The following is a 9,239-nucleotide window of genomic DNA, read 5'->3' as shown; positions in this document are numbered from 1 at the left end:
GAGAAGTGGGCGGAAGTCCGACGTGCCCTCGACAAGGCCAAGGAGACATACAAGCCGGACGCGACGATTCCGGGCGCGTTAGAGGGGCGGCCGGACGGCCACAAATTGGCAAAGAAGGGTAAAAACGCCGACGCGGCAACCGCGTGAGTGCAGGAGTCCATCGAGCATTGCCTCGCCGACGCCCAGGCCCGGTCCATCCTACATGAAGAGAAGACCGAGGCGCGGTGGTCGTCGCTGATGAAGAACAGTGCCATCAAGCTCGACCTGCTCCGGACGAACGTCGCTGCGAAGAAGAGGAACACCGACATGGCTTTTCTGATGGGCGGGGCGGACATGCTCCAGAGCAACGACGAGCAGCTCAGGGCATGGTACATGGCGGAGCGCGGCCTCATCCTGAACCAGATGCAGACGGCAACGCCGACGACGCCGACGGCGCAAGCTCCCGCGCCCACGACCACACGGACGTCAAGCCCGAACGACGCCTCTACATCGCCGCCCAGCAGTGCCGAAGCCGCGCCGACACAGCCCAGCACCGAAGCAGCTCCGACACCGCCGAGCCCGCGCACGCCGACTCCGCCAACGCCTGGAGCCGACCCCGTCGAGTGAATCATTGCGCACGCGAACTTGCGGCGTGCGGCGCTCTGTTTTTGTAACGCCAGACTACGTCCGATCGCCGGATTTGTGGCGTCTTTTAAGAGCGAAAACGACCAAGTTTAAATTTCCCGCATCCTGGGGCCGGCGCTTGGGGGCGTGACTGGAAGCTAGGTCGTCCCCAGGGGCCGAACTAGCGCCGGCAAGCCCCCAGGCCGCTCTATTTAGGCGCCCTGGGGGCCGAACGGCTGGAGATGCCTTCAGGCCACGGTTATATTGAGTGGGTTAGGCCTTCCACTATGTAGACCAAAATCGGTGCCAAAATCACTTTTACTTCATTTGGCACTGGTGCCCTTCATTGCCTAGCAGGTGCCATAACAAAATTTTAGGAAACCGAAGCATCTACTTGCTCCGGTGCCAAATCCATCTGCAAGGTAAATTAAGCGCGCCGGCCGTCCTTCTAACGCAAAGAGCTGGCAACGAGCTAGGAACCAGGACGCTGCTAGTAGGGTGAGATGGGCTGATATATATTAGTTTATGTACATGGGCCCTAGCTTCATTGAATGCCAAATTCTTTCACATAGTGTGGGCGGTGCTAAAACTTCTTCATCTAGCATCGACATGGGCGTGGTATACTTTTGCAGAGTTTTGGCACCGCTACATAGTGGAGGGCCTTAGCAGTACCTTCGACCGTGATCTGCCTACTGCATAGCGTAGGGTACTGTTCAGCTAGAGTCAAGGACAAACAACTATCGGACACTCCAGGAGGCAGCCCGTGACTCTGGTCCATCTGCGTTCCTCCTTTTGCCTCTAGGAGCAGGCTAGGCGGGGGAGGGGGGGTTCATCTAAGGCAGAGCATGGAAAAAACCCAAATCTGAGCGGGAGGCTGGAGTTTCTGGTACAAGAGGAGGCGCCGGGACGGGCGGGCCGCCGGGGGAATCCAGCGCCGGGCCGCAGCGGGCACCGCCTCCCCTGTCATCTCGCGCCGCGGGCCATTGTACGGATCTAGCACAGGTAAATCTTTGATCTCAGCTACGCGCATAGGTTCTTTGGATGTTGGGATGTATTTTGGCATTAGGTACATATCAGGAGGGTGATTATTCATGGTTCTCTGTGTTCTGCAGGCCAGATTAGGTCACGGGGATGGGCTGTGCCATGGCACAGGTCGTTAATCCAGGGAGCGTGGAAATCCAGAGCCGTCATCCCGTCTGCGTGGCCCCGTCATTGCGGGGTTGCTCTTGGATCTCGAGGGAACGAGGGCGGCGTCGAGGACGGCCGGCGGTGTGGTAGAATGGAGGAGAGCGACCTGGAGTTCGTGCTAGATCTGGTGGACAGGTAAGCTCTTCTTTTCTGCCGCCCCTATATTGATTCATAGACCTCTTCTTGAACTCCAGTGCCCGCAGATTCCCACTTCGAGAAGAGTTCGCGGATAACCTTGAGCACCCGGATTCAAATGGTGAATCTGGTTAATCGGGAGGCACCTCGATGGACGAAAAGGTGAGCCGTCTCGTCCCCATGGTCTGATTGTATAGTGAATTTGAGTGCATTTGTAGACAGACAGTTAAGTTCAAGGACTCTGATGGTGATTCGCCAAACAATATATTTAGTTAATTTGAAATCATGGGAGCAGGTATTTGGTTTTGGCGTGTTTCAGGTTAGATGTCGAAAGTTTTTTAGAATTTCACATAAGAGGAGCGTTGCCACGAACCAGGTTACATATCAGGCGTCCGTGGATTAAATGTTTTGACAAACCAGTTAACAATTTCCTGAAAAAACGCTACTGTCTGCAACACACCAGTTTTGTGTCAATTAACTGGACGAAGCATTATTGCTGCAGCTTAAGAGGGAGTGCACTGCCAGACAGAACTTCGTGCGCTTCACGGATGAACGCACTGGACCAATCCATACGGAAGTTTGCTGAGGAACCGACAAAGAGTGTGATTAAACCAGAATTAGGAATAAGTTTCGATTCTTTGGACGATGCATACGACTTCTACAGTCTGTATTCATGGGAAGTTGGATTCGGTATTAGATATGGGCAAAGTCGACTGAATGTAGAAAGAATCAAGTCGATGCAGGAGATAGTGTGTGGTTGCTCGCTAAGTTGTGGTACGACATACTATGCGTGGGTTTCTTTTTTGTGCAGCTTTGGTTTGAAAAAACGGCATCATGGAGTGAGCTGATGTGCCATCACCTTTCTTGATTCTTTTTCAGGGAGCTATGTGCGGTTGTCTTCACTGCATATGAACCTGAGTCTGGTATGTTTGGATTGAATGCAGATGAGCTTTGTAAGGAAGACGACAAAATAGACTGGGATTAAACCAGTAAGTGAAGAAGTAATGAACTGTATGCTTCGTTTAGTCTGGTTTCTAACTGATTTTTTCGAATCAATTTCCAGTTCAGGTTCCCCATGATGATCATGGATTGTTGTTCCTTGTACATTCTCGACATTGAGAAGAAGATTGTAATGGTGCTTGATCCAATCCAATAGAGACAGATTCATCAGATGAGATGAAGAGGAAGCATGAGGCGCCGGCGAGTAACTTCCGGCGTAGCTTTTGCAGACCTTTTTAATGACATGTTTGGAGCTCGCTTCGTCGAGACGGCTGGAGAAGAGAAGCATAGTTCAATTACTGAAGAAAGAACAGAGTTTGCATACATAACAAGGCGGGACTGGACTGGTGTTCCAGTTTAATTTGAAATCCTTATACATAGTACTGTAGTAGACTGAGCATACAAAAGGATGATTTGAGAAGACAATGTTGGTTGCTGCAAGCAAACGAGCAGGAATGCTATTCATGGCATATTGTTGATTTATCTCTGTTCTGTTTTTGCCCAGAATTACAGCAAAATCAACAAACTGCCCACGACCTTGTAAAAAAACTGTCCATGATACCTGAAGAATACGAAAAGAGTGAAACTGAACTATTTCTACATATTTTAAAATACTTGAAATAAGGACAGAAGAGTGAAAGTGATTATTTTACAAATTGACTACTTTGAAATAATAATTTTCATAAGAAAGGCAAAACACCGATCATGTGCTTGGCACATAATGATCATGTAGATTCAACGTTCATGGGAAAGGTACACGATGCTCGCACATGCCAGAAATGGATTACTTGTGCGAGGTACAAGTCGGGGGTTTATCATGTACACTAGTACTTGGTATAGCACGGGATCCATTTTCAAACGTTCATGGGTAAGGTACATGATAAAGTGATCGTGTACCTGGCACATTGTACATGTTCAAGATGCTTATGACGCCCCTGTTGTGTACAATGCCCATTATTCTTATTAAATACAATATATACGATCACACTTTTTCTTGTGGGGGTAAGAGCATATACAACCGGACGTCTCAAACTGTTCAGCCCTATCATACATGGCCACATCCACTTTTCCCCCTTTCCGTGCCGCTAGTCTGATCCCATCATCCACTTTCCTCCCTCTCGCCATCCGCCTCTGTCATGACCCGGCAAAAAAAGACCACCTACGCTATGCTATGCTATTATTTTATTTTATTTTATTAGAACGAAGGCTCAAGAAGAGCCCGCTTTGAATTATCAGAGTCATCAAACGGTCAGGATTACAAGATCACCAACTTACAAGGAAAAGCAAATAGAAGCAAAGCGGCTGATACAAGGAGCAAAGCGAAACACACTCAAAGACAGCAGTGATAGCAAGCAGAGGCAACACTCGAAGGATGCCGCACCGGCAGCCGGCAAGTCGGTTCACCCTAGAACCCAGATGGAAGACGTCCAATCTGCGTATGGAGAAGAAACTACGAGCAGACCTGCAAGCTCAGAACACACCACTCCGAGCACCGTCATCGTCCGCGGTTAAGCCACGCCGAAGGGCAAGAGCTGTTGGCCACAGTCGCAGCAAACCTCTGGCGGTGGCGGCGGCGGCGGACGAGCGGAGGAAAATGTGGAGGGGTAGGGTTTCGGTGCCGGCGGGCGGCTTAAATAGCCGGGCTAGGCACTACGCGGCCCGCCGGAGCGGCGCCACACGACAACATCGGTCCGACGGAGGAGACGAGTTTTAGACCGCCGGTTTTCCGAGCGATTTCGTATGGGACCCCGACGTCAGTCCGACCTGGCGGGCGCGCCCAGGCGCCCCCATATTCGCCCATATTTAGGCTGGATATGAAGGTGCCGGTCAGCCCGGACGTTTGAGATCCGTTTGAAGTGCTCGTCCGGGTCAAAATTTCTTAACCAACTAGTGACCAGGCGGGCAGCCTGTCCGGGCGTTTAATGCGGGTTTGGCATTCCCGGCTGTAGATGCTCTAACAGGAGTCCTTGTACATCTCTCATTTTGTTTTAAGTACACGTACGCATAGCTCAAAATAGAATAGATTTAAAGTATAATAATAGCAATACATGAACCGCAAATGCTCAACAAAGTTTTTCTTTCATGATAGGAAACAAACACGTGACGCGTCTGACATTGACGACATGGGAGACTATGCATATTACCCTGTCCGGCCGGGCATTGGAAAAAAGTTGTCTCAGATACGCCTCGTTTCACATGCAGCTTTATATGATGCAGGATTTTCTATGACAAAAATTACGAATATGGTGTACAAATGACCACAGAAGATCACCAACGAGTCACTGTGCAGAGCGTAGGCTCGTAACAGGCATCTGTCACGGTAATAGGAGTACGTAAAACTGGATTCTGTGATGGACATCTCGAGGTACAGCACAACGATTCAAGCGCTGAGATAACGCGGCCCCGGTGCAGCTGTTCTAAAAATCCGCATCCATTTTAACCTCTCCCTCTCCCTTTTTGGGCTTCGATTTGAGCAGCGAGTTCAGTGATACGGAGTACAACTGAACCACACATGTTCCTTAATTACTCACTCTACTACATCTCTGAAGCCTGTCAATTTTTTCCTCTGTTTTGTTTTCCCCATCCATCAACTCAGGGCATTGTTTGTGCTTGCCTGCCCCTATCGGTTTTGAGGAAAATTCCTTCTGCCCGGCGCCTCGGCGGCGGTCCTTCTCAGTTCTCATGCTCGGCGTTCTGCACGCCAAGCGAATGTATGATGACAAGCAGGTAGCTAATCTATGCAAGCTTCAACAATGTGTATGCAAAGCTTTAGCACCAACAGCTTGTTCAATGCGTCAATGTGTGTGACGCTTTCTTTCATGATTTAGCTTGTCGAAAGGAAGGAGCAAGGAATCGAGCCCGAATTCTCACCAGACCTTAAGGTGCTCTTGTTGCTATTGGAACTGCCTGTTTTTGTTTCTGTCGAAATTCGGCACGCGGCTGTGAAATGACCTTGTTTTTAATGCAGGCTTCGTTTTTTAGGCTTCTACCGTTGCATTCCATGTCACGTGCCTGGGGATCCTTGATGGAAGTGGTGTGTATTCTTTGCAGCTACAGAAATTTCTTGTCTTGTCTCGCTGCCGAATTAATGGTTTGATTCAATTTTGTCATGATTAGCATAGAGACTTCGGAGTCGGGATGTTTTGTTTCAGTGTAGTGTCAGGTTGTCCAAGCGATTAAATTGAAAAGAAAATCCTCTGATAAGATTAGCATATACGGTGTGCTTCATGCATCCAAGAGACCAAGACGGCTTCTCTTCTTTGTGGAGAGAAGCTGATTTGCATGGACGGCTAATGATGATTCTTTGTGTTTCATAGTTTAAAAGGCAACCATTTTGCATTGGATAACCAAGTATTCTGCCAGGGTTAAATTTAATTAAGAATGTTGTTCTGCACTTTTGCTTATTGTACGCTCCTCCTTTTGCCCATTTTATTTTCTTAGGCAATGTACTCTGATTCAGCTAGGACATCACACGACCGTGCTCTGTTTCTTCTCAGGTCCAGCCTGATTCGAACATCCTGGACAGCCACAAGGCATGCCTTGGCCGCCATTGAGCGGAATACTGCTGGTGGCCAGCGGCGACAGAGTGTCGTCTCAGCGGACAAGGGAGTATCAAGCGAGACATCATCATCATCAAGCGAGCATGGGAGTTTTTCCTGCAAGCAAGTATCTCATTATCCTTACCTTCATCTGAACCACACTTGCATTTTTAAATCTCTGGAGAGTCAACGTCGACCCCGGCGCTGGTGCAGGAGGTGTCCATGGGCAACGTCCTCAGCGCAAAGCTCGGCTAGGCCCCGGCCAGGCAGGCCTCTTAGCGTGTCACCTGCCCAACACCGAACCCTGCACCACTGTCAACAAAGTCTGCTCGTCGGGGACGAAGGGTATCCATATTTCATCTCTTCACCTGCAATGTCTCCGTAGTTACTTGTCGCCGCTGCTAAAAAACTTATGTTGTTGCCTGTTGGCCTGCTCCTTGCTATCTGAAGTATATATTTTTTTGTCTATCCCTCATTCGCTATCTGAAGAATTTTATGAAGGTAATTTTAATGTGTGTTTAGCTTTCAGTTTTTGCTTCTACTTCACAGAGTGGAAGATCGTAAGAAAACATTGGATGATCTTTAACAATTATTCTTAGAAGTAAACCTGAGCAGTATTTGATGATATATTGTGAGTCACTGAAAATGTATACTGTTTTTTCTTCAGGATATGGATGACTATCTGAAGGGATGCAGGTTTCTTCCCAAACTTAAGAATGAGATACCTGGTGAAACAAATGCTCCCTAGTCCCTACAGGGAAAGGTTGAGCAGCCTAGAGAATTTAGTACTGATCATGGTAAGGCCGACAAAGCCTGAAATCTCATTTTGATCCACGTTCAAAGATTACTTGCTAGCATATATACTTGAAATTGGCATGGAATGTCAAAATTAAAAATAGACTTCGCCTATTCCCTGTTTTGAAGAGCAGTGGGAATCAATTTTCTGTTGTCCTTTGTTGGTGATTTCCCTATCCATGAAATGATAAATTTTGAACAGATGTTAACTGTCAAATATTTCAAGCATATATAGCTCAAATACACTAGTATTTCTTGAATGCACCAAAACAAGAAGATAGCATGAACACGTACAGCTAGGGTATGCATTTAGTAGGTGTTTTTCCGTTTTGAAGATTCATAATAGACTAAAAGAGACAGATAATTGAAGAAAATACCCTACGGGATCTGCACGAGGGCGCGAACTAACAAGTTTTCTCTTTCTTGACTGGGTGCAGGGTGATTGACGAGGACTACTGCTATCCAGCATGCATCTAGAGTATTAAGTTCAAGAGAACAGAGTAACGCTTTAAGCAAGATGACATGATGTAGAGGGATAAACTCATGCAATATGATATAAACCCCATCTTGTTATCCTCGATGGCAACAATACAATACGTGCCTTGCTGCCCCTATTGTCACTGAGAAAGGACACCGCAAGATTGAACCCAAAGCTAAGCACTTCTTCCATTGCAAAAAAGATCAATCTAGTAGGCCAAACCAAACTGATAATTCGAAGAGACTTGCAAAGATAACCAATCATACATAAAAGAATTCAGAGAAGATTCAAATATTGTTCATAGATAAACTTGATCATAAACCCACAATTCATCGGTCTCAACAAACACACCGCAAAAAGAAGATTACATCGAATAGATCTCCACAAGAGAGGGGGAGAACTTTGTATTGAGATCCAAAAAGAGAGAAGAAGCCATCTAGCTAATAACTATGGACCCGAAGGTCTGAAGTAAACTACTCACACTTCATCGGAGAGGCTATGGTGTTGATGTAGAAGCCTTCCGTGATCGATGCCCCCTCCGGCGGAGCCCCGAAAAAGGCCCCAAGATGGGATCTCACGGATACAGAAAGTTACGGTGGTGGAATTAGGGTTTTGGCTCTGTATCTGATAGTTTGGGGGTACGTAGGTATATATAGGAGGAAGAAGTATGTCGGTGGAGCAACATGGGCCCCACGAGGGTGGAGGGCGCGCCTGGGGGGGTAGGCGCGCCCCCTACCTCGTGCCTTCCTGGTTGATGTCTTGACGTAGGGTCCAAGTCCTCTGAATCATGTTCGTTCCGAAAATCATGTTCCCGAAGGTTTCATTCCGTTTGGACTCCATTTGATATTCTTTTTCTGCTAAACTCTGAAATAGGCAAAAAAACAGCAATTCTGGGTTGGGCCTCCGGTTAATAGGTTAGTCCCAAAAATAATATAAAAGTATATAATAAAGCCCAATAATGTCCAAAATAGGATATAATATAGCATATGGAACAATAAAAAATTATAGATACGTTGAAGACGTATCAAGCATCCCTAAGCTTAATTCCTGCTCGTCCTCGAGTAGGTAAATGATAAAAGCAGAATTTTTGATGTGGAATGCTAATTAGCATAACTAGTCATCAACCCGTGCATCTGCACGCGCTAGCACTTCTAATATTAAATACGAAAAATTGGGTACCTATTACATTAGTTGGACAATAATATTAAAATGTTGTAATTGATTGTTATTATATTAGTAGACAACATGGTTACAAATTCAGTTGTTGCACGTATCATGTATTTGTTACATTTAAGTTTATAATTATATAATCAAGTTCCCTATTGTAGCATATATGCTCATTTCATCTTGCTACCTGAAAACATACATCTTCATTTTTGCCTCCCTTGGGAACATTGGATTGCACCTAGTTTTGTTTGGTTATAAAAGAATTTGTTTCTATAGACAACGATGAAACAATGGACATACACGGTTTTCTATCAACATGTGAAACTGTAGCAAAA

The 9,239-nt window shown here is 46.6% G+C and overlaps 1 long non-coding RNA gene across 2 annotated transcripts; it reads left to right on the top strand.

Annotated features, from left to right (window-relative positions):
- Positions 1-1,227: 1,227 nt before the first annotated feature.
- LOC119359719 lies at positions 1,228-3,408 on the top strand. Of its 2 annotated transcripts, XR_005172642.1 has the most exons (6): positions 1,228-1,605; positions 1,716-1,926; positions 1,995-2,088; positions 2,429-2,700; positions 2,806-2,915; positions 2,990-3,408. It is a non-coding gene; the product is annotated as an uncharacterized LOC119359719 (long non-coding RNA). The 2 variants fall into 2 exon arrangements; XR_005172641.1 differs by lacking the exon at positions 2,429-2,700 and having other exon boundaries at positions 1,231-1,605.
- Positions 3,409-9,239: the final 5,831 nt, after the last annotated feature.

This window comes from Triticum dicoccoides, chromosome 1A (genome assembly GCF_002162155.2).
Source record: "Triticum dicoccoides isolate Atlit2015 ecotype Zavitan chromosome 1A, WEW_v2.0, whole genome shotgun sequence".
In the NCBI taxonomy this organism is placed as follows: domain Eukaryota; kingdom Viridiplantae; phylum Streptophyta; class Magnoliopsida; order Poales; family Poaceae; genus Triticum; species Triticum dicoccoides.
Note: the sequence above shows the minus strand (reverse complement) of the source record. Positions and strands in the feature narration are given on the sequence as shown.